At 35.3% G+C, this 26938-nt stretch overlaps 1 protein-coding gene across 2 annotated transcripts in view; it reads right to left on the reverse strand.

Moving 5' to 3' along the window:
• Window positions 1-26938, reverse strand: part of LOC111507868 (capon-like protein) — a 212815-nt gene that overhangs the window by 80364 nt on the left and 105513 nt on the right. The window contains exon 1 of one of the 2 annotated variants that reach the window (XM_074171895.1): window positions 3119-3425. The exons of the other annotated variant lie outside the window; for it this stretch is intronic. The gene's annotated coding sequence lies outside the window, so the exon portion shown is untranslated. Of the gene's footprint in view, window positions 1-3118; window positions 3426-26938 lie in introns of those variants that run through there. 2 annotated transcript variants of the gene reach the window in all.

A 26938-nucleotide genomic window follows, 5' to 3' on the forward strand; every position in this document is an offset into this window, starting at 1 on the left:
ACTCATTTTTGAAACATGTGTTCCATTACATAAATAAGAATTTATCAATTCTTCTACATTTCCCTCCTTCCTCTTTGAGTTGTTCATTTCAATGTCTTTCTAGTTCATACATCATCGTTCACACTTTTCATTTTCTTTTCTAACATCTCATCATAAAAAGCTTCGATGATATAATCAGGGTCAAAGTTATATTAATCAGAAAAACAGAATTGCAAAAATTTTTTTCAAAAACTAATCCATCGGGATTGTAATCGCCAAAATTTGAAAAAACTCGATTTTTTCGCGGTTTTTTCGATTTTCGACAAAGTTTCGTTTGAAGATCGAGGTCACAAACTTGGATTATTTATTAGGCCAACATCACAACCAAGTCTGCAAAAAATCAGAACTACCGGATTTGACGCATGCTGTGATGTATAAAGTTACTGGACTATAATGTCGCTCGTGAACCAGGCTCAGTTTATAATGATGAATGTTATTCCCTAACATTCAAAAATTTTGCCAATTTCGAAAATATGATAGAACTAACCAATACTTGATGGAAATCCATTATAACGTATTAAAAAAAAACTTTAATGTGAGATTTTTATTTGACAGTTCGCGTGATAATAGTGGACGCGAAACGGTTTGAATAATATTTATTCTGAGAATTCTATAATCATTATCATGTATAATTTTGTTTTATGTATAAAAATTTTGAAATTTTTGAGCATCTGATTCTTAACCGATTGAGAAACTGAGAAGACTGAAATTCTTCAGCGATATTCAATGTTGAGATATACTAGTATTCAGTAAAAAAAGTATAAATCATATATTTTCCACGTGTGTCGCGACCTTCTAACGGGGATGAGCATTGAACTATCTTATAATGATACAAAACGGTCAGGAGACATTGAAAACACTTTCAACAAAAACGCAGGATTGGAACGGCATCAAACCGAAACTTTTTTCACATTTGCTGTATATTTTGAAAGCTAATAGAATCTAAAAATGTCAAATATGGTGATATTGAATAAGTTCATTCTCGACTCTCTTATTACTGACTGATGTATCAGCTACATCATAAATGATACAGGGTGTTTCCTAACTACGGTGCGAAACTTCAGAGGGTGATTCGTTAGGTCGTTAAAATAAGTTTTTATCAACATAGATCCGGAGTTACTTCGTTTCTGAGATGAAGGACATTGAAGTTTGAAAGAAAGCGATATTTATTTAATATCATAAAGATCCTAACACCGATTTGGTTGAAATTTGCTGCAATTATTTGAAGTAATAAGGCGCTTATTCAGCTCTAACCAGATTGACTCTCAGTGGGCACTACAGCCAATAATTTTGGGGAAAATGTACGTTGTAGTTTTTTATTTTTTTTTATTGAATAACTGAAAATAAAACTTTCTCATCGCCTGTGTTTTCTTCATGTCTCGCTTCGTTTTCAAGAAAAAAAACTGAAACCACTTTGCACATCATTAACACCTGCTTTGTAGATCAGCTGACAGTGATAGTGTTGTCATATCAGTGAAAGTCCATCATGAATAATTTTTCTAACGCTGAAATGGCATTTCATTTGTGGATTAGCAAATGAAAATGCGAAAGAAGCACGGAGAATTTGCCAGGACAGATATCTTAACAGAGTATTTCCATGTGCTGACATTTTGAACGCTACATGCAAGATTATATGAAACTGGTAGTTTCAATGAAAATGCAGACCAGAAACTATAGACGCCTGGACTAGAAGAAACTATACTCGATGCGATAGAAGATCCTTCAGATAGTACCAGAAAAATTGCACTGCAGCTAGAAGTCGGCCCAAAAATCATATGGACAGTCCTAAAAAGAAACCTTCTATACCCATATCACATACAACGGGTCCAAGCTCTACTGCCTCAGGATTTTCACCCAAGATTAATACTTTGCAGGTGGTTGATGGCACACAATAGTAATTTTTCACCTAATATTTTATTCACGAATGAAGCAAATTTTTCACGAGATGCTATTATGTTATTAGAGAAATTCATTTTCAGCAACAATTTTCGCTGAACTTTTCAGTAGAAATGATTGGTGACTACCTAATTGGCCCATTTTTTTACTAGCAAAATCACCCATTTTGTTAGAAGAAGCGTCGGTACTCGTAAAAGGCAACATGTGGTTCATGCAGGACGGGGATCCTGCTCATTTTAGTGTTCTTGCTTGTCAGCATTTCGACATCACCTACCCTAGTCGCTGGATTGGACGTGCAGGACCTCAAAATTGGCCAACTCACAGTCCTGATATGAATCCTCTAGATTTATATTTATGGGGTCATCTTCATCTCCTATACTAGATGTGAATGACTTGAGGAATTGAATAATTGGCAGTTGAAATGTCATAAAGAATACTCCAGGTATTTTTTAACGTGTCAGTCAGTCAATGACAAACTGAATGCAGTAGTGTATTTCATCAGAAGGTAGACATTTCGCTCATTTACTTCAAGATCGAAATTATTTATTATTTAATTTTGCTCTTTATTTTATGTTGTCCATGGATAGTTTTTAGAATTGATTTTTTCTCGAAAACTAAGCTTGATATGAAGTAAACACAAGCGACGGAAAGGTTGTTAATTTAGTTGCTTGATCTAAACAAATTGAAAACTAAATAAATGTCAGTGGCGGTTCTTTTCTTTTTTCCTAATATTATTGGCTGTGGTGCGCACTGAGACGCCACTGGACCTAATGATTTCAATTTTGTTCGGGCTAAATAAGCGCCTCATTACTTCAAATAACTGTAGCAAATTTCAGCCAAATCGTTGTAAGGATATTTATGATATTTTATAAATACCGGTTTTTTATTAACTTGAACGCCCTGTATCTCAGAAACGAAGCAACTTCGGACATATGTTCATGAAAACTTTTTTCTTAAAACGAACTAACGAATCACTCGCTGAAATTTCGTAACGAAGTTAGGAAACACCCTGTATATGTTCATTGATTTTTTGCAAATTATTCAGAAACAATAGTTATCAGGTACATACATTTGTGTGTGTTTTTAAAAGTGGACTACGAATATTGAATAATATAAAAAGAAAAATCATGCAAATTTTGTTTTTTCATGGAATTATTCAAAAACTTTCATCAGTAATACGAACTATTCAACTGTTCAAAAATACTAGGTACGACTATTTATAAGCAAATAATCTTTTTTTGTGTATTTTCCACGTTCGTCGAAACTTTGCAAAATGCGGAAACGAAATAAGCGCACAAAACTCTATTAGCACGACACGAAACGGTCATAAACAGTTCGTGAACTCCTTCCTCTAATAACACAAATGCTGGAATCGAACGGCAACAAACCGCAATTTGAAACAGACCACGATGCGCACTCGCGTCTAACAAACCACTGACGTTTGAATTTGAATTAGCCATGCAAACAGACGTCCAGGTGACCGTGGAGCGTTCGCACTGCCGTCGCAACGCTAGGACTCGCCAATCGCACCTCCAAGACGTATTCGTCAAAGAAAATTATTTATAGTTTGCCGCGACACTTTCATTTTGGCGGGATGAATTCGAGATAATCAAAGGCCAATGTGAACAAACAACTGAAAATTGTTGTGTGTGAGAATTTCGCTAAGGAAATTCACATAGGGGATCTCCAAGTCTCTCGCTCCCGAGAGAGGGGAAGGCTCTTAACGCCAAAATGCAACGCATCCAGTGGAGGTTTCAGAAGGAGCCGCCACGTTTCGGGAGACGAGAGCTCTCACGTCTCCTCCACCTCGAGCCGGGGAGCCACGTCTCCTCCTCAAAATGCAAAAGGGAGGAGTGAAAACAGCTCTCCTTGGTCTGCAAGGTGCTCAACATAGATTTCGCAACTTTATCCATCCCATTCTTGATCTGATTAACAGAAAAACAGATTTTAAACAGACAGAACTGATTCTTGATCGTTGACATCTCTGTCGTGGAGGTTTGTGTCGACGGTAGAGAAGGTAGGTACATGGCAACAGCTCGCGTGTGATCCATTCCTGGCCTCAAGGAGCCAGGAACTAAAAAGGTTCCCAGTGTGAATGGGAGTTAGGTAGGAGTAATAAACGCTCCCGAATAGGAGCGAAGGACGTGAAGCTCCATGTGTGAAAGAGTCCTTTAAAGATAGACATATACCGTCGCGGACTTTTATGTAGACCTTTTTATGGAGTAAAATACTGTAGTACATTATTTTGATCTATCAGGTTCAGACAGCGTATGAAATGTGAACGCAAAAAAAGTATTTATTCATGACATCACATTAGAAACATCTACAATTATCAGTGTTTCTCCAATATATTACGCATGTTTATACAATGCATTTCTTCAATATTTTCCCTCCCTTTTATTTTTTCAACGGTTCAACTCAAAATATTGAAATTTGAGATAATGAATACTTTATTTTGAAATAAAATTGACAGCTGAAATTTTCAAGATGGCGACTGAGAGCCATCTGAAAAAAAAAAGAATTGAATGGAAAGGGCAGTCTTGTGAAGCTCCTGACGGATACTTCACAACCCTAGAATATAATGTCAATATCTTCAACTACTACAAAATGGCGGAACTTTCAATAATTGCCTGAAACATTGCCATTCAACTACATAATATGAAGTAACAAGCTTGGGGTCAGTTCAGAAAATGCTCATACTTTGAACTCATTGACATATGAACAGCCCATCTGATATTTCACGCCGAACATTTTCGAACACAGTAACATCAATAGCTCTGCAAATATTTATTATTCTCTGCCGTTTATCCCATATTGGAGCAGGTTCAGTTTCGTACACCTTTTGCTTCAAATAGCCCTATAAAAAAAGTCCAAAGGTGTCAAATCTGGCGAACGGGCTGGTCATTCTGTAGGACCTCGACGGCCAATCCAACGACCGGGAAAAGTAGTATCCAAATAGTTTCTTACTTGTCTGGAGTAATATGGTGGTGTTTCATCTTGTTGGAATCCATCTTGTTGGAATAGATGAATCACTTCATCTATTAAAGCAACCACATCAAAATTCTTTGCGCAGTTTTGAAGATATAAGCATACATAGGGACAGACAGCGGAAAGCAACGTTGTTTTATGCTGTGAAGTGATGAAGAAACACACAAGTGTGAACTTTTCATTTTTCAAAACACAAATTGTGTCAAACCTTTACCACAAACTTTAAAGTGTGGTTACTTATTGGATTATTGAGTTACTTGTGCCATTGTTCAAAATTCTGCCTATTTACATCCAAACATCTCACTTATGGTCCATTATTAGATAGGAGACAAAAATTACTTGTTCTCCATTTAAACTTCATCTTGAAAACCAACAATTCATCTATGATATTCAGAAGTCACAATATCAAATTTTTTTGTTGTAATATTACATTTTAAAAACAAATCTAAAAACTACTTTGAATATCAGTAATTTCATTGAAATCAAAAGGAATAACTGACGTACAGTTAATGCATCTAGCCGCTTCAAGTAAGTCGTCTGACCCGGGTGCCGGCTTTACGGTCTCATTTCAAGGCACGATAAATCTCAACAATGAAAGTGTTTCATTAAAAATATGATTTAAGTTATTTACGTAATCTTTCAATATATTTGAACATTGTGCCTTCGATAATTGTACTTTTGAACAAATATTCTCATTGAAATTCCATGTTTTTCAGTACTCAGCTGATGATATTTCAGGAAAAAATCTTCACGAATACCACTCGACCAATAAATGTTCTCAGATAAATAAATGTTCATTGTCCAGTCGAGCAATAGCATGATATTGCTACTAGGAATAAAATAACGAAACTGAAAATAGAAAAATATACAGGGTTTTTCATTTGAAATGAATGACGTATATATACATTCTCGACCTGTTGAAATAACGATTATCGTAGCACGCCCTGTACGTATGATTTTAAATTTCGTTACGAACTGTGACCTCTCTGGTCGGCGAGCTTTACATGTCATTTTGTACTTCAGATACGTCTCATGCTCCATTGAAGTTGTTTTCATTTCTAAAAGAGTGATGACTAGAAAATAACGGGACTGTTTTTCTGTGGGTAGAAGCTGAGAGCCACAACAATGAACGCCATATTTTCTAGTCGACTGGAATACCCCCTACATCCCCCTTCTACTTCACCTCCGGTTGAATGACAGTAGCTTGCTCAGTCCAGCCACAGCTTTTGTTTGTATTGGAACTTGTATCTGCCGCTCGTCGAAAAAAAATATAGGCATTCCAATTGAGGTGAAGAAAGCGGCTGGACTAAGAATTTTTGGACCCAGTGGTAACTACGGCCTGATGACTTCGACAATTGCGGAACTAGCCGAACGTTACACCCATGCTCAATCCCTAAAGAGATGGGATGAAATCAAAGGATGCAATTTTGCCAGGATCACCCTGGGCGACGTTGAGAAGCTAGCGTCGAAATAATATCTGGCGATGATCTGGAAAAATCTACGCTTAACAGTAGGATTACTGACTAGCCACTGTCAACTAAGGGAACTCCTCCATAATATGGGGCTAGTGGACACACCTCTATGCAGGATGTGTGAACAAGAAGGTGAAACTGTCAGGCATGTCCTATGCGAGTGTCCGGAGTTTTTGTCAGTAAGAGAGTGTGTCCACCTTCCTGGAAAGGACAGGATGGACAATGACCTGGGAGGACAACTCCTCGGGAGGATGTACAGTGGGTCACATGTGACCACATGTGTGTTGTGGGTCTACACTCAGCCTCCCTACTCTACAGATACAGTTAGTTTGGAGCCAATCGCTTTCTTCCTTTCTCCTCGGAATTTTTTCACGTTTTTTTTCAACAGAAGATAGTAAACACCAAAGTACTGGATTTTGCTGATTTTGCTGATTTTGCCGACTCAAAATCTTGAAAATCGTTATCTCTGGTAACTTAATACCTGCGATACCACGATATGAAAGTTTCCTTATCAAAAAAAGTTGATGTTTCGCAGACAGCAGTTCTTTTTTTTGGTGGTCTCGTAGTTTGGTCATTGCTTGGAAAGTTGTATCGCAATCGATTTTCTACTAGGACAATTACAACAAGTATAAAGTATCACTAGTTCCATTAATGGGAGGAGATAAATTAGATGAACATGTTACCGTACTGGGTTGGGAGCAAAAAAGTGTTGTATACCAATAATATACTTGTTGCTGTAACCAATGCCAAGCTATTCACAATGCGATGGCACGATAAATGTTTCGAACAATATCATACCTCAATTTAATGCGACTATTTTCATAATGATCACTTCAGAAACCGTTTCTTCTTGCAAATTAATATTTTAGGAAATTCAAGTTATGATTCCTGAATACATTTTAGGACTCGATGCGTAATAAATGACCAATATATGTGTGATATATAATCAAACCACATTGATATCATAATTCTGGAATAATTCTGAATTTTTTATGGACATGGTAGATTTTTGATCGAACTGAGCTAATCTACAATTGATGAGCCTTATACAATGTCGGTGAAATTTTGGGAATGAGCCAAAAATGAAAATGAGAAAACCTAAAAAGTTTCCATTTGAAAATGTATGGTTCTATACGCAACCTTTGAGTTGCTGGTTGGTTTCCGTTTTGTTTTGTTCCTTCGCAATAATCCAATCCGATGTGAACTGGTCTCAGTGTAACTAGATGACCTATTTTGTTGTTCGGTGAATATATTGCTGAGATCGAGTAAAAGTTAACTCTCCTAGATATGTGTACATGACATTTATGTAAATGTACAAGTTCAGGATCTCTAATTGTAACTACATCATTGAAACTGTCTATTACATTTTTAGGAATTTGTACGGTTACTTTACTTCCATACTTACGTGAACTTGATACCTGAAAATCGTCAAGAAGACCGTATAATGTGTCAGTTATGTTAATGTAATATTTTTTCCATTGTGTTTAGCTGATCAAGGAACTCGGAATTGTTCCTTAAGTCATGATAACAACGGGAGATGTACCATTTTTGTCATTATGGATTCAAGCCAAAATTTTATTTTTGGATGTTTTGTTTATTTATATCGGTGATGCAAGGAAAGTATTTTTTGTAACGTTTGAAAAGAAAGCGACATTTTCATGAAATATGAAGGCCAAATAAAAGATAATAAACAAGAAAAAAATATAGACAGGATACGAAACAGTCTATTGTGGTTTTAACGCAAACAAGCCTAAATAATCCTTGCGATAATTCGAATGAGAAGCTATCAGTAAGACAGACGCAAAAAAATGATTTTGTCAATAACATTATAGAGTCCGTTAGACGTATTCATCTGGAAAAATCAAAATAGCCCATTTTTAGGTGTATATTGATACTATTCCAGACTTTGAAATTGAACTGAACATAATTTTAAATAAAGTTGGGTATCTGAGTATTCCTTTTTTAAACTGCCAAACGTGAGAAAAAATATAACAGTAAGAACATTATTTGCAGTTCTAGACATAGTCGTAATTGAAGAATATTAATGATAAAGTGTATCAGGAACATGTATGTGAAACGTATTACTGAATCGAGAGGATATACGAGAGATAATGAATAATATATTCGAATAGGGTTGGACGTTCTACATTCACTATAACTTTTGAGTGATATGAGCTCTTTCGACAAACACTCATAACTACAATATCTTTCATGATATTTTCCATGCGTTTCAGAAATAATATCTGTATATTTTGGATAACTGGAGTATATTTTATATGATACGGATTCCCAAATCTACAACAGTATTCTGATCTACTTCAAACGACTACTGAATATGGACAACATAGGTACAGAATAGTGCATATTGTCAATTGCACAAAACATGTTTATGCTGAGCGACAGCATTTGACTGTCGCTGAAAATCACAACATTTTGAAAATGCCCCCCCCCCCAACTTAATAATGATAACTGTCAACTGATAACTTTTGCAAGTGAAGAACTTTTCACATATAGCCAGTAGGCATACTTGAAGACTGGCTTTGAATCAAATCATTAGTTCAGGCCAGTCTCTACTCCCTACACTATAGGTTGATAGACTGACACCCATCAGAAAACAACTACTTCCCTGGCTAATACCACGTAAGGCGTTGGATTCTATCCGATAGGTGTCAGTGCAGGATTCTTCAATAAAGTTATTCCTGCATATGCGATACAACTGCCGCAATAGATTTTCAATTATTGAAACACACTTGCAGACCGGTTTCGGTCTGTTTGGCCATCATCATAAAGTTGATGATTTCCGATAATTGAAAATCGAATTCCTTCAGAGTATCATTTTTCAAACTAGGCTGAAACAACAGGTTAGTCATGGCCCCATCTGCCTGTGAACGAGGTAACCAAGCGCTTATCCAAAATTTGCCCAATTCATCGTATGAGGAAAGAAAATTTTTCACATATAGTCAGTAGGCATACTTGAAGTTTTCCTTCGGATATGCGGTTGGTTACCTCGTTCACAGGCAGATCGGAAGATGACAAACCTGTTGTTTTTTGTCCGCTTTAGTCTAGTTCAAGGAATGATATTCTGAAGGAATTCGATTTTCATTTATCGGAAATCATCAACTTCATGATGATGATAGACACTTCCCTGCACTAACGAGTGGCCAAACAGCCCGAAACCGGTCTGCAAGTGTGTTTCAATAATTGAAAATCTATTGCGGGAGTTGTATCGCCAACAGCATATATAGAAATTACTTTCATGGAGAATCCTGCACTGACATCTGTCGGATATAATCTGACGCCCTATGTGATATTAGCCAGGGAAGTAGTAGTTTTCTTATGGGTGTCATTCCATCATCCAAGTAAAGAAGGATGGATCAAAAACACCTTCAAGTCTCAGACAGACAAACAAACGGCTTTGAAAACACTAGTCACTCACCGATGAATATCCAAGTTGGTAGTGAACTGCCAACAAAAGACTCTCCGCAATAAGAAGAGTCAACAAATTGTAGCTGATCTAGATTCCTGGCCACATTAGCCTCAAAGGTAATGAAACTGCTAACTTAATTGCCAGAGAAGGCGCTACAAGCAGCTTCATCGGAAATGAACCGTCACTTCAGGTTTTGGCCAACAAATACTGAATACTTAAACTTCAAAAAGAGTTTCAAACTTCGAGTAAAATCTGCAACGATTGACCCCTTTCTAGTCATTAATACATCAGTTGAAGTAGGTCAGGTTAGGTCCAAAGTGAGTGGGTCTATTCGACCCTCCTCCGCAACACGCAAGGGTTTATTGTGGCCCACACCTATTCACACCCGAACAAATAAACCCAGCTTCTCAACGAAGCCGATTAGTTTGTATGGTGAGTGGTCTTTCAGGTCAGATGCGAAACTCTATGAAAACCTGATTCGGTACCCAGCGGGGCAGGCACAAAATATGTGCTCTGCTGTTTCATCATTTTCCAAAGAGAGGGGACACACAGTTCTAGTCTCTTCATATGTTGATTCAAATGAAAGTGGCCTGTCAGAAGGCCTGTTAGACATCGTAGCTATAGTCCAACAATTGTTTAGTTTCAAGCTTCAAAGGGTCAATGAACGCCTTGGAGTGAGCCAATCCTGGTAGATTCTACCAAAGTCCATGAATTTTCTTGCCATCCAGTTATTCAATCTTTATTTGGCGAAGCCTAAAGCGATGTCAATAACAGGTTGTCGAAGTAGGTTACCGAACAATTGTTGAACAACTGCCAGAATAAACAAAGTTGTCGTCTGAATCATCGTATGCAGAGAGTTGAACTGTCGGAAGACAGCGCGAGTTGTGTCTATTTGAAAGATGATGAAACAACAGCTTGCCCTTCTGCGGACCGAGTCACGTGTTTGTCAGGGTTTCACGTATTCCATTTGACCTGAAACATCACTCACCGAATGAATTAATCAGCTCCACTGAGAATACCCGTCCAAATTGTACTCGGCATTTTTCTCTGCAAAATAATTCTTCACGAAATTGATTGCATCTTTATTCGACAGAAATATATGTCTTTCGAGTGCCATTCTTTGATAGGGGAACAGAAAGAAGTCACTTGGGGCCAGATCTGGTGAGTAAGGAGGAGGGTCAAGCAGTTCAAACCGTAATTCGTGGATATTCGCCATTGCAACCACTGAGGTGTGAGACGGTGCGTTTCCTTGGTGAGACAGTTTTTTTTTTTGCAAATGTGGTCGTTTTTCCCCGTGTTCTGTCTTCAGCTTGTTAAACAATAATGCGTAGTAGGTGTTAAGTTTCTGAAGAAAATCGATTAAAATAACTCCATGACTACCCCAAAATGTAGTTGACATTACTTTCCCTGCATAAAAAACAGGTTTTTGCTTTTTTTGGCGCCGGTTACCCCTATGCTTTCTCAAGTCCAAATGTTGTTTCAGTATGTGACAAACACGTTCTTTTGACTCTGCTATCTCTGTCACTTTAATTTAGCTGTCGTCTTGCACCATGTGGTGAGCTTTGACGAGGTTTTCGTCGGTAGTTGCAATTTTTGAACGTTCCGAACGTACATGGTCTCTCAAGCTCTTAAGGCCAAGTTTATATTTAGCTGCTCAAATTTTCTATGTGGTAATTGCCTTTTAAAAACAAATATTCAATAATAGTTCGATACTCTATTTTGTCCATTTTCATGAGCAACTGCACATCCAACATGGCTAAAACTCTGGTGAATAACTGTCAACAGATGAACAACAGAATTCACTAGCTTTCATTTACGAGTGCTGCTTCCTTCATGTTGAAATCGGAAAGTTTCAGTCGATCCTCATATATGTTTACTGTGTACCGTCTAATCTGTGCTGAAATAGCAAGACGAACTGAATATTACTGGAGTTTTTTCCCAACACCGAATCGTTATTTTTAACACCTCGACACGTGTTTTGATCACCAAGTGATCATCTTCAAAGAGGAAGATTAAAACTAGAAACTAATGCGAGCTAACCTATTTATGCTATATAGGTATCCCATTGAGGTAAACCATACCACCCTAAATTAATTTTACAATTTTGCCTTATCTTTCATTTTACAGTATATATTTATATGAAACAATGTTCAGCTATATAAAAATAGATTTCACAATATTGCCTATGCAAATTTATTTTTGCAATGTGTCCTTATGTAGTAATCAGTAAACCCAACATTATTTTATTTTAACAAGCTATATAGTATGCTCTTTGGTAAAGGTCCATCATCGTTATTCATAATATTATTTTGTTTACTTATTTCTACACTCTCATAGGCATCTAGTTGCCTGTTGTTGTTAATGAACTGAAGTCTATGGAATGGTTTTGTTGCAAAATATGATGGGCGACTGCTGATTTTTCAGATCTTCCATATTTCAAGTGTGCTATGTGTTCCTTATATCTTACTTCAATAGATCTTTTTGTCTGTCCATAATATTTTGCATCGCAGTCCTTACATTCAATTTCGTAAATTCCAGACTTTTCCGAATTCTCGACTTTGTCTTCTGGACTTTCCAAAAGACTCTGTAGTGTATGACTTGTTTTAAAAAAATGAAAATGGCTTGATTTATAAATCGATTATCTGTACACTAACCGTAGTCTCTAAGAATTAGATAGCTATAGTCTATATAAAAAACTAACATATAGATTAGACGAAAATGATTACATACAATGGAATGACTTTTAGAGAGGAATGTTTCGGATGACTGAATCAAAATATATCAGAAAAATGTGTACGCTCAATAAGAAATTCAAAACCCTCATATCTAAGCATAAACCGAAAGAAACCACTCCGAAAGTCATAAATATTGTTGAAATTCGTTCATCACAATCGTTTGATAAGGAAGAGATAAACCTTTTGAACAACGGTTTGAAATTTGGCATCCCGCCTTCCGAGAAAGTTCTTGAGGATATCGTTGCTAGTGTTGAAAGTTCGATTCAATATATGCCCGATTCCTCGAACGGACTAGTTCGAGAAAAGGTCAGGAATCAAATCTCTAAGAACAAGATAACTGATAAACGGAAGCATTCAATAAACAACAATGAAAATCAAAAGAAATTTATAAAACGATTGAGAGAAAAGGAGGTAACAAAGTAGTAATTTCAAATAACGATTTGGTGTTGGGAAAGAACTCCAGTAATATTCATTACTACACCAAAGGTTCTAAATAGTGCATCATAAGAAGACAAACTGAAACAAACATGTTTCAATATATGCCTTTGATCACATAAAATTCCTTCAGTTTTCCCTATTTATATTTCAAATATTCGCAGTGGAATTTGAAACCACTATCATCCATGACACATTGGTCGTAAATGGAAAAAGTCCCGTATAAATTTTCACTTCCAAAGGTAGCTCTTTAACCCTAGTGAACTACAGAATTCACAACTAAAACATCCATTTTCAAATATGAATATTTTGAAACACAATTTCTGCTGTAAAAATACTGGACAAAACATGTGTTTCGATATTGATCTATCAGCCACTCAAAAATCATGAATGTGGAAAAGAAATAACTTATTTCTTTCTGTATTTGGAAAAGTTTTTCACACCATTTCAAATTCATGGTGAAAACTATGAATCCATAATATTCATGAACTTCCTTTTTCAATTGACTCACTTCATATACCTAGAGAAAAATCTAAAAAACACCAATTCCTACAAAAATTATTTTGTCAAAAACTTCATATAATATACATTCAAATTTGGTCTCAGTAGGAATTAATATGAAATATCAATTTTCAAAAAATTACATTAACTTCTCTATAAATGCATTCCCCAGTAAGACAACCGGTACATTGAAATAGATTCGTTTACGTCGGCAGCATCGACACTGTCTGTTTATAAAAAGTCCGTTGGAATAATATTTATTTTTCTTTTCCGAATACTCGACTGAAATAAATAAGGTAATTTATATCAAAGTGAGAAAGTGAGGGAATTTATCCTGTAGACGGCAGGAAATTGCGGTGAATTTTCGAGAGTATTGAGAATGGGAGCAATGAAATGAAGTTGTTTTATGGGAAAGAAATACCATTTTCGAAACGAAGGAATAATACTCGATGCGAAAGACGAGAGTATGACATGTAATATACAACAGTTAAAGAAACAAATGATGGGGTTGATGTTCCAAAAATTGATGTACTTTTTCAGCTGAAACGATTTAAATTATTCCTGGAATGTTTTTCAGTATTTTTGCACAGGAACGTGACTTCAAAAATCCGTCTTCCAATCATGGTTGAACGTTGAATTCAGAATTGTGGAAATTTTGAGTACTTTATTGAAATGTAGGTTTCTGTGAATGAGTTTTTCAAATCAAATTGACAAATCCACTCTATGAAGCGTTGTTGTATCAATTTAATTTATTGAAATTATTCACCAATATTCGGAGTATTAGACAAAGTCGCTTGTGACTATCATACATTTGAATAAAAACATTACGTTCTCTAAAAAACCACAAACTGCTCTGAAAGCGGTGCCTGCATGGTTTACTAATGCAAATTATGAAGATTATGTAATTACAATCTCAAAACAGTTGAGTCTTTAAATAATGTAGTTGATGACACCATTGAAAAGGAATTGAAGGGAAGAAGACATTTTGGGCAGTCTCTTTCAACTGAAGCTTTTCTACAGGCACTAAGACGATTTATTGCTAGGAGGGGAACAGTATCAGCCAGTATCAGCCAATAACCAAATGAAAAACTTAGATTGGAAAGAAATTTTGAAACACTCATCAGTTCAACGAATCACCTGGAAATTCAACGTCCCTTCAGCACCCTGGTGGAGTGGATGGTGGGAGCGTATCCTGAGAATGATCAAGGAACTTTTGAGAAGAAATCTAGGAAAGAAAATCTTCGATTATGAAGAACTTCTGACACTGTTTTGTGACTGCGAATCGATTATAAATTCAAGGCAACTCACATACGTTTCGGACAATACAGATGAACTAATTCCCGTAACACCGTTATCTTTTCTACGAAGCATCCCAACCTCATAAGTACCAGATATGGATCAAATTGAAAGAACAAGCATCAAAAAGAGATTCCGATATTTCCAGAAAATTCGAGAAAATCTTCGTGAGAGATTCAGAAATGAATATCTGGCAAATTTGGTACATTTAGAACAAAGAAAATGTAGTGAGTTGGTTATTGGATCTGACAATACCAAGAGAATTATTTGGCCGATGGGAAGAATCAAAGCTACAGGTGAATTAATACGCCCAATTCAACAATCTACCCGCTAGAAATTTCAAACTCTAATGGAGAACCAGAAATGCTAGTCAAACTCGTAAAACGACCCATTTCAAATTCCAAAGTAACTCCATATGGAGACGAAACAACCAAAGAAGATCATCCAAATCAGGAAAGCAAACAATCTTCAACTACAGGATAAGAAAGGGTTTCAGAGAAAGCCGTCCCTGTGTGTACTAGGTCAGGATAATTGGTCAAGATTTCTGATCGATATATAAGTTTGCAATTCAACATTGCAAAAGGTGGGAGAATGTAGGAGTTCGAGAGTTGCAGCATCGTTTGTGATTTTATTACATGCTGTATATTTTATGTCAATTTGAGTTTGTGAGTTACAAGTTTGCTTACACATATGATAGGACAATTGTTTTTGAGATAGTAAAAATAAAACTGTAAAAGTCAAAAAAAATATCTCAGTTTTTTTATATAATTCACCACACTCAACAAGGGCACTGAAGCACGAATAGCCGCTTCCCTCAAAGAACTTTTCGAAAACAACAGATTCGGTCGTACCGAACCATCTTCTGTAGGAAAAAGAAAGAAACTCAAAGTAGAATCTGGGAGAAGTATTACAGTAGATGATATCGTAACAGAATAAGAAATCGTACTAATGCATACTGGTTCAGATGAGCTAGAAATGTTTTTTGATCTAAAATATATTGAATGTGAATACATTGAAGCTGACGAAAGAATAGATGATAATGAAATGACTGATAATGCAACTAAAAAGACTGAACTAATAAAATAAGAAATCAATGATTTCATTTCAGTAGAACTTAAGATAACAAAAAGGAAAGCTATTAGATGATGGAAAACGGCTCATTCATGTACTCATTCCTGAGATCACCTCAGAAAATGGAAACAACCTATATTTTTTCAATTGTACCAAACACCTCTGTGATAATACCCAATGAATTTATGAAACCAATGGGAAAGCCACAAATGTTAAGAAGTCACCTTAATTTCTAATCTATCAGTTGATTATTATTCTGTTATTATTGTGTAATAATATTTTTTATTTCATTTTTTATTGTTGTTATTATTTTCTTATTTACTTTTTTAATAAATAATATATGTGTACTATTATATTCTGTTTTGTTTCACTAGAACAAAATATACCCATAATTTGAATTTTTGACATATTTTAGGCGATTTTATTTTGAACGATTTTCGAATTACCCTACAATAGTCTGACAGTGTATATCACTTTGGCAACCCCATTCAGGTGGTAGGTGCATTTTGAGCAATTCTATCAGTCCTGAGAGTTTCATCGTTCCACCTCGAATGTTACGGAAGATACGGGGGTGTTTCCATAAGAAGTGAGACAAATTCGGATTTTTCAGGACTGAAACTTTTTCAGAAAAAAATTGGATTCGTTGTAAGTTGGTAGTCCTGATCACGAATCTGAAGGAATATTTTAGCCTATTCTGCTCCCTAATATGTTTTATCGTAAAAATAGGGTGTTCCATCGCGAGTTACGGACTGTGTATAGCACTTTGTCCAACTCCATTCAGGTGGTAGGTGCATTTTGAGTATATATATATATATATATATATATATATATATATATATATATATATATATATATATATATATATATATATATATATATATAATATAGTTATTGTGATTCATTTATAATCAGAAATTATTATTGAATAACGAAATTAGTTAACTCCCTAACTATTTTGATAAAGGGGAACTGCTGGAAGGTAGGGAGCACTATATCGTTTACTTGAACTATCTACTCATATACTCTAATTCGAAAATACCCACTATATACTTGTAATGCACTGTTTGGAACGTTTGGTGTAGTAATGAGTTCTTTAAATAGTCAAAATAAATGGTATATTGGGAGATAATGAACTCACTTGGAATATTTCGTTTCCTACTGAGGAAATTATGTGTGTCACATAAGTGTTTCTGAAAAGACTTAGTGATAGTTTTTACATTTTTCAATATTCTAATGAATTGCCTTCAAATTCAGTCCAATAACATTGAATATCATTTCATTATTAACATCAATTGATGTGACTGCTGATAATAAGCAGTTGATTACCTTCACAAAACGTGAATAATTTATGGAAAATTGTGTTTCAAAGCAAGCGGAGCACTTTCATCATGTGAGAAGCTTTATTTAATTAATGAACTGGAGTTGGCAAATTCACAAAGTTAATGACGTATATCCGTGAATAATAACGTTTTATATAAAAATGAAACATTATGCCATTGCACAGACTGATGCGGAGAAGCCAAGTTTGAAACAAAGGCAGTACCAAAGAAATTACAGAAGGATAATTAATTCACTCTGAACAGATTTTTTGTTAATGGAGTTGTACGAATATAAATCTGAGAAAGGTACCCGGCAAACAAATTTTCTAATGTTTCCGGGTTCATTAGCCGTGCTCTCCAGGTTTTCATAATTGACACTTCGTCTGCTGATATTATCAAGGCATACTGAAAATGTTCCTGGTGCGTTTGTACTTTCAATGGGACTGAGTATCGGACAACCGACTGCTCTTACATAATTAGTCTCACCTTTCTTCAATTAATGAAATTGATCTATGTGTTATGGAGTGCCGGTCCCCAACCATGATTCTGGCTAAGGAGGAAAAGTTTGCTCTTACACCACACACTATTCCAGATGAGGAGTAAATCTATATCGAGACAACGGGGATCCTGAAACGAGTAAAATCTACTAAACCCAACATGACATGTACAGAAAGAGCAGCCTTAAAAGCTCTGAACAATAATGTGAACAACCTCACCTTATGTGCTGATAAAAACATACCACCGTTCCGTTGAACGAGCACGACCATAGGAAAACGATAGTTGATCTACTTGACCTCCAACACATATAACGTACTCAAGCGAGCTCCGACCAACTGCTTCTTAGTAAAAACCAACTTGTTAATTCGTGCATCATCTATTAACCAGGATATGAACAGAGCGTTACAGAGAAGCAAGGCATTACCAACTTGGTCATAAAGAATACCGAAAATTCACGAGCCGGATGTGCCACTTAGGCCGATTGTCAGTGCCATAGGCTCTTCGACGTATGACACAGCCAAGTGCTCATTGGGTCTTCTAAAGCCACTTATGGGGAATACAAATTCATTCGTCAGAGACTCAGCTCACTTTTTTGAAAAGATTTGCGATTTGAAACTGAATCCTCATGACGTGTTGGTAAGTTTTGATGTATCCCTATTCACAATGGTTCCGGTTGGTGAAACTCTGCAACTCATCAGCGGATTATTTCCTGCCGACATCAGCGCCTTATTTCAACATTAATTAACATCAACATACTTCCAGTAAGATAAAAAAGTCTCTGAGCAAAAAGAATTGTTGCAATCAGTAGTCCAGTACGTGCCAACTTCTACATGGAACAAATCGAATGACGAGCTCCGTCTAGAACATTTCGTCAGTCCGATCCTCCTGCTGGTTACGATATAATGATGGTACCTTCATGGTTTGGAGTCACGGGCAAGAGGAATTTGCAGAATCCAGTTCAAAATGGAGGAAATAGAGGAGAAAAGAATCGTTTTTCTGAATGTATTAGTAAGAAGACTGGAGAGTGGCAGACTGGAGTATGAAGTATACAGGAAACCAACCCATACGGACCAATATTTGAATAAAATCTCTAATCATCATCCGATAGAGTGATGATTGGAGAAGTTATTAGGATTCTGGTAGAAAGGACAAGACGTGTCTGCGAACTATAAGAGGACATGTATCATGTGAAGAATACGTTTCTGCGTAACGCAAAAACGAGGCCGGAGTCAACCAAGCCTTACGAATCATACATGACCATTTTTAGTTTGCGCATCGCAACAAGGTAAAACACTTCGACCGTTGCCGCATCGCTTTCGATGATATCTGCCGCAGTAGCAGACGAAACGTCAGGTATAAAAACCTGCAGACCACGGCTAATGAACGTGGAAACATCTGACATCGGCCGTGAAAGCCTACAAACCATGATCATTGAGAGATTAATTGTTGAGCTGTTGAGAAAATTCCTTCAAAAAACGGTGTCTGGGACTAAGTTTCACCAGGCCATACACTCCACGCGAAATCAAGCGGAATATTTATAAGAGAGAAACAAATTACCAACTATTCATCGAGGTTATTTGTTATATTTGATTTGATGAATATACATCTCTTTTCTATAGAAGCCACTATCTGTTCGGATGCGAAAAGACTATCTGAAATAGATTTTTTTTCAATAACACATCTGTTCTATGATCCATTACTCAATACTTGGTAATTGGTAATTAAAAAATAACCAGACTGAAAATTTCTTGTAGTTCAAACTCGAACTACAAAAAGTTCTGCAGGTCATTAACAAAATAGACACAACTTGTATCAAATTACTAGATATATTCTATTCTATTTCGTACACTGAAAACAAATTTTCTGACTCTTAAGACTGGGGGCATGAAAATCGCGACGACCGAGAGATGGCGACCGTGGCGCGGCGAGGCGTCGCCCCGCGCGACGAGAAGTATATTGTATGGGCACGAAACTTCGCCATCGTAACACAAGTTTACTTCGAAGATGATCATTGAAACCAAGTCTTCTAATGAGAACTCAGTTATTATTACCTAGAAAGAAGTAATTCTGACGAATTTTCTACCCTTTATTACGAGTTGAGTTGAACATTTTTACTGTCCTATAGAGCAGGTTTGACAAAATACACGAACTAAATTCTTCATAGAAAATGATGATGGCCGAGCGATGGCGAAGCGACGACGGAACGGTGACTATGCATAAAACAACATTTACAATATAGGTGACGCGCACGAAACGAGCTGTGGCGGGGCGGAGCGATCGAGCGATGCTCGGACGGTAGGAGAGCGACGTCTAGACAGAGGCAGAGGCGACAAGAACAACCTAGTGTGAATAGGTCGCCTTTGCTTCGCGCGGGGCCGCCTCGCGGTCGCCATCGCTGGGCCGTTGCGATTTTCGTACCCCCAGCCTAAGCATCAACAATGGGATCGACAAAAAAATTGGAATCACGAACTTATTACTCAATGTATAATGAATATAGTTTGAAAAACACGCTTTTAAAAAACATCGAACTGAAAAGTTAAAAATATATTTTCAAAATGAGCTTGAAACAATAACGAAAAATAAATACTAGTATTATTGTGAAAAAAGCGACGGGCGCTTGATATAAAAAAATATAGCACAAGGCGCCCACGCTTTTTCCACAAATATACTAGTATTTTTCGTTCATTATTGTTTAAGGCTTATTAAAAAAAATTCCAACTACTTAATTCGATGTTCTTTTAAAGCGTGTTTTTTAGTTTTTGAAACTATGTTTATTTTTAGTTTTTTTGTTTCGTATGCTATGAAAGCCTTTGTTTAGTATTTTTAAACTATATTTATTTTATACAAACTTTGGGATCAATCAGCCGTATATTGTTCAGAAAAATGATCATTGATATTTTCCGACTCCGGAGAGGGAATTTGAAAATCAGTTACCAATCCCAAGGCAGCAGGCGCGCAAAGGAGGGTTACAAATAAGGCAGCAGGCGCGCGTGTTCATAAAAAAATACTTTTTTCAAATGAAGAAATACATGTTAAGTGAGTTCGAATTATATCAAGGAGGTTACGTACAGCGCCATCTGTCCGCGAATAGATCAAGCAATAATGTCGATATATCAAGGATGTTACCCACAGCGCCATCTGCCCACGAACAGATCAAGCAAAAATGTCAATATATCAAGGAGGTTACGTACAGCGCCATCTGCCCGCGAATAGATCAAGCAATACTGTCGAAAATACTGTCAAATACAGATCCCGAGCTTAAGAGTTACAGACAAACATACTTACATACAGGTGAAGCTAATATAAATCATATAAAAACGATCAAACAGTAGAAGGCTCGACAGCGTTTAAAGAGTTAACAGCGGCTAAAAGCAGTGGTCATGTTCAACCGATTGAAATGTATATATTTCAAGTAAATTGAAAAATTTGCAATTGGAAATTAAGTTTAGTTTATATCCTGATTTTTTTTCTGAAAAAATTTCAAAATATATATTCCTCGTACATCAGGCTAGATTAATTACAATGCATGCAATCTCATGATTTTTGAAGTTTTGCTTTCAAGCAAATGCCCTTGCGTATATTAATTCAAAATTATACATTCAAGTCATTTGTTTCACAAAATTCACAAAATCATAAACATCTGGAGCTGACTGAGATATTAAAAGATGCCTGAGATTCATATTCAGACTCTGTCATCTTCAGATGAATCAGGAATGGAGTCGTATTTCGTGCAAGAGATTTATTTGTGAATCACGCCATCACGGCTTTCACGCCATCATCAGTGCGATACCTGCAAGTAAGTAAAACTCGTGTAATTTGTTTGGAGTTGAACTTTAAATTATTTTTTGAATCACTTTCTCGTCAAGTATATTCAAGAAGATCCTGAAGAATCAAAATACAAAACCTTAGTACAACACTTCTTTGAGTAAATGTGAACATGAACATAACAATATATACCCTTTTGGGTTCAATACATTATAATTTTGTTTAAAAATTATGAAATTATTTCCAGAGTGCTCAATGATTAGTACGAGGAGGAAAAGGAAGTAAAAATTTGACATAGACATAAGGTCATCATTATTTATAGAACATATTTAGTTTGACAAATGACATATGTAGTAACCACAATACGTTAAAATTCTCCAAGGTGAGCAAAGAATTATTCAATTGGGATTTTGAGAAAACTCACATTTCCACATGCTGCTAACTTGGTTAGCGAAACGCACTTTGAGAGGCAGTATGTTGTCCTGGTGCGGTTCTGGTGGTGTTTTAACGCTCGTCACAGTGAATAACAGAAACAGATCGTCATGTTTGATACTAATATGGAAGAATGAATCAGGGAATACAATCCAAATGATATCCCGAAGAATACGACAGCAAATAACTTTCAAAACAAGGCTGGTGCTATAAGTGTCGTGAAAAGATGAAAAAAAATGTTCAGGTTGAACAATTCCCAAGAAGCAAAGTATTCGAAATGGTTTTCCAATAGTTACTCAAAATAATGAACGAAATGTTGTTTCTGATCACGTTACACTACTTTACACTATTGATAGAAGAAAGTTAATGAACGCAATAGTGGAATATTTTTCTCTGTGTGAAAATGAGACATATAACATTTCAAACAAATTCTAGAAAAGGAGGTAAGAAATACGAAACATGAATTTTCTGGCGTCTCATAAAATAAAGTTCATTCATTTGTATCTAGAAGACTTGGTCGCTTATAATGAGTAGAATAAGTCTATCACTGACATAAAATGGAAAAAATAATGAACAGGAGATTGGCTTCGACCGTCAGCGACGAAAAATAATGATGTTTGCTTAGTACTGGGAGCAGATTTCCAGATTTCAATAATGGAGGATAGATCGTGTCCCATTTTTCATCTGACGTCGAATTCGAGCCGATATTAATAAATTTAGAGTTTGATATGATGAAAAACTATCACGAACGGAGTGAGTTGGACATGAAATTGTAGAATTTTATTATAATGGTGCCAAAATGATATTTGATACTGCTCGCAAAATAACTTTCGTGGTATTCTTCAATGGATAATTATAATTATAGTATACGTAATTGAAATGTTTTGATACCACATCAGTGGAGATGGACTTCACTCAATTTTAGTTCATCCCCTGATGATGCCAACTCACTTCGAGAAAATTGTTGTTTGTGTTCATTCCATTCTAAGCTAAATATTTCACTTCTCTCAACCAACTTACAGATGATTCTACTGAAATATGATGATACCTGGTGAATTTTATTTGCAAAATAGGTATTGGTTGTACGTTGGTTTTTATAAGGCGTGTTTGCAGATAGACCAAAATTTTTCGGAACAATAAAGTTCGAAGTGAGACGGACAATGACGTTTGATGGTGGACACTACATATACATTTTATTTATCATGAATATCACATGTTGAATCATTTTCTTCGAACTGATGAAAATATGTTATTTCAGTCAATGAAAATAAATATTTCTGTTAATGAAATGAGAAAGATAGAAATATAACATTTCATTTCCATGTTTTGAAAAAATGAGAAAATTAAAACTATACACGCCGTTTCTTTCATCATGTGGTAACATTGCTATTTTCTAAACCGATACGAAGACGATTAAATGGGAAAAAAGGTGACCGTCATTGGTAACAATACAATAGTCGAATAAAATTTATGGGGGACTCTCTCCCTTCTCGAATTATACGGGAAAAACCAAAAATGCTGTTATTCGTTTTTCTCGAATTGATTTATTATTCCGGAGAAGATTCAATAATGAATATTCGATGAAACGTTTCGTGTCAACATGATCAACATCAACTTTTTTTTAATACAAACCTGTCTTTTTCATTACAGATATTGATAAAGTCAAAAATTCACAATTTGAAGGTGAATAACATTTGATATTTTTTTATAGCATTTCATTTGAAATAACTACTATCATCAGTGACAACAATTTTAAATTACGGTCCTGTCGTTACTTCTGTAAATTGTTTCGATTTCTTCAAAATATAATTTAGATTTCCCAATGAATTCGACAGGTAGGCACCCTAACACAATGAAAATTCGTACTTTTTCGTTTTGGAAATTTTTGTATTGCCGTAATCCTTCTTTCGAAGGTTATTTCTCGCCAATCAATTATAATTCGTAATATTTTTATGATTCTCAATCCTGGAAGTAACCAAAATATCAGTTTTTGATCAAAATTCGATTGTTGTATAATTTAGTATGATCAAATAGCATCTCAATTTATTTACCATTTGAAAGGCGTAGGCTTTCCTTGGTTTCTATGGCAGGAAAAATTAATGCTTCGTTGATATATGTTGAGAACCAGAACTATTTTGAAAAAGAACAAATGTAAACGCTACAGAATACGCAAAGTCCGTCACCTTAATGAAAGGGATTATGGAAGGAGAGTACGATTTGCAAAAGTGGTTAAGACGTAGAAATAGGGAAGTTGAATATATTTGTAAAAAAATAATAGGACGGGCGAAAAAAAATTCACCAACAATGATTGGTTGAACAGAAATATCCATTATGGGTGGAATAATATAAATGAACATTCACATGTTCGAACGAAAAAATTTCCGATAAATGGAAAAGAGTAATAATTCAAAATATCTCGTAAAAAAATTAAAGACTTTTGAAGTGTGTTACAAAATTCGGAAACTCATATAAGGAAGTACTAAAATTTACTTTTCGTCCAACTTAGAACATATAACATGGATGGGATTCTATTATATCTGAAATGGTAAAAGGGCTAAAAAATTTAATTACTACTCCTCTGACATTTGTAATAAACACGTGTTTACAGCAAGGTAAATTTCCAAATTGCTTGAAGTTAGGAATCATCAAGCCCTTGTACAAGAATGGAAATAGGGCAAAAACCAAAAATTACCGGCCAGTCTCTTTGTTGTCGGTGTTTTCTTAAATATTTGAGAAAATCGTGGAGACACAAATGTATGCATTTTTTGAAAAATTTAGAGTTCTCTCCAACAACCAGTTTGGATTTAGGGAAGGTCGAAGTACAGAGGATGCGATATATGCATGGACAAAAAAATTTGCGTTTTTGTAGATCTATTTTTTTTGTGTCCCAAACGCCTTCTCCAAAAACTTCAAACCTATGGGATAAGAGGACCCTCATACCTACTAATGGAAAGCTATGTGTCAGAACGAAAACAAGTTACAGAAATCGATGGAATAGTAAGTTTCCCATGGGCAGTTTTTTATGGAGTTCCACAGGGAACGGTTCTTGGACCTCTATTATTAACTCTTTACATAAACAGTCTCATGACATATCGATCTACAGGTAAAATCATCAGTATTGCTGATGATAGGGCAATACTTTATAAGGACAAAACTTGAACAGATGTAAAAAATAAAGCCGAACAAGACTTTCATGGTATATGTGACTGGTTCAAATTCAACAGTTCAACAATGAATGATGAAAAGTCATACTATTTACCATTCACATCATATTCCAACTATTTACCAGAATTAGGTCCTTTGGTGGTGAGCAATATAACACACATTCTAGAAAAAGATAGGTCGAAGTACTTAGGGATAATTACACACTTAAGATGGAACCTTCACGTTCATCATGTTAAAAATAAGCTAAGGGGATTGCTTATCGAATTTAGATATTTCGCTGACTTTTTGAGTACAGAGAACTTGAAAATATTATATCTCGCACTAATACACTACCGGTTATCATATGGAATATAAAGATGGGGAGGCGTAGTTCCATGTAATCTACATAATTTGAACGTTATGCAAAAGTGGATTTTGAAGATAATTTACAGGAAAAATATTACTTATTCCAGTGATTTATTATTTCTGGAAAATGGCATTTTTGATATGAGACAAATCTTCACTTATCGGATTCTAATCAATATACACAGAAACAATTGAACATCATCACAATACGAGAACAAAAAGTAGATATATCAATGAAACGACATGTGGAAAAACTATCGGTCAAAGGTCAGTGGAATGTTCAGCACCAAAAGTTTATAATCTACTTCCTGATGATATAAAAAAAGTTAAATCTTATAAATCCTACAAACTCCATGTGGAAAAGTGGTTGAAGTATACAGATAGAAAAGTTTTCAACGACCTCGTAGACTTGAAACTACTACGCTAACTTACGAGTGACATACATCAGACCGAATATTTATTTGTATGAATTATAAGAAAAAAGGAACTGAATTTAACATTTTCATAAAAACTTCCCGGAATTGGCATTATCCAACCGTGTTTTCAATTTTCCCTAATTCTGACATATTTCCGATAAAAATAAACTTCCCAAAATTGACATCCACTAAACCAATGTTGATAATTTCAGCATTCAGGCAGTTATATTCCGATAATTATTCAGAAACTACTTCAACTGTATTCATTCACTTCATCATAACCGCAAACATTCAGAAAAAAATTTTTAATTTTAGATTGTATTTTTCTATAATTTTAAATTGTATTTTTGTATAGATTTGTGAACTCAATAAATGTCACGCACAAGCTCTATCACCTTCAGTGACTTCTCATGTTCATTTCTGTGCTTGTTATATGTTCATCTTTCATCTTTTTATACATTTTTTTGAAGTAAACATTATTTTTTTTGATATTATTATTATTATGATGTATATCTTCTGATGATACTGACTTAGTGAGCGATAGAGAAATGTTTTGTTCTGATTCATTTTATGACAGAGTAACCAAATTCTACTCAACATGGTGAAAGAGAATTGTTTATTCCCATTTGTAATGAATTTCTTCAGGTGAAAACCATTGTTTGCTTGAGACCAGCGGGATAACATATCGTTTTTACTTCAAATTTTATATCAAAAATACAATTTCAATGAATAATAGTTAAACGAAAAATGGGAACTAAAAGTTCCTCTATTTTTATACTACTTTTTTCAATCACTGACGCTGCTGCAGTTTAGTCTAAAAAGGTCATTCTCAAACGAGTACAATAAACTGGTGTAAAAATAGAAAGTTTTTTTTCTAATTTTTCATGATGATGACCTATCACGTAGTAACGGCTATATCAATCAATCTATTAGATAATTAAACATTTAGGGCATGAACAACTCATAAAATATGTATTAATTGATACTTCTCAAATATCATATGCAAATTTCCCTCTTCACTTTATTCACTTTTGCCACAATGAGATATCTATGAAATTCAAAGAAACCGTGTATTTTCAAACATATTGCACACAAAAAAAGATTCGATAGTAATCGTTGAATTCTTTAGAACAATATT

Source organism: Leptinotarsa decemlineata, unplaced genomic scaffold (assembly GCF_025532065.1).
Source record: "Leptinotarsa decemlineata unplaced genomic scaffold, Ldec_3_MD MMD2_tig00000035_RagTag_RagTag, whole genome shotgun sequence".
NCBI lineage: Eukaryota > Metazoa > Arthropoda > Insecta > Coleoptera > Chrysomelidae > Leptinotarsa > Leptinotarsa decemlineata.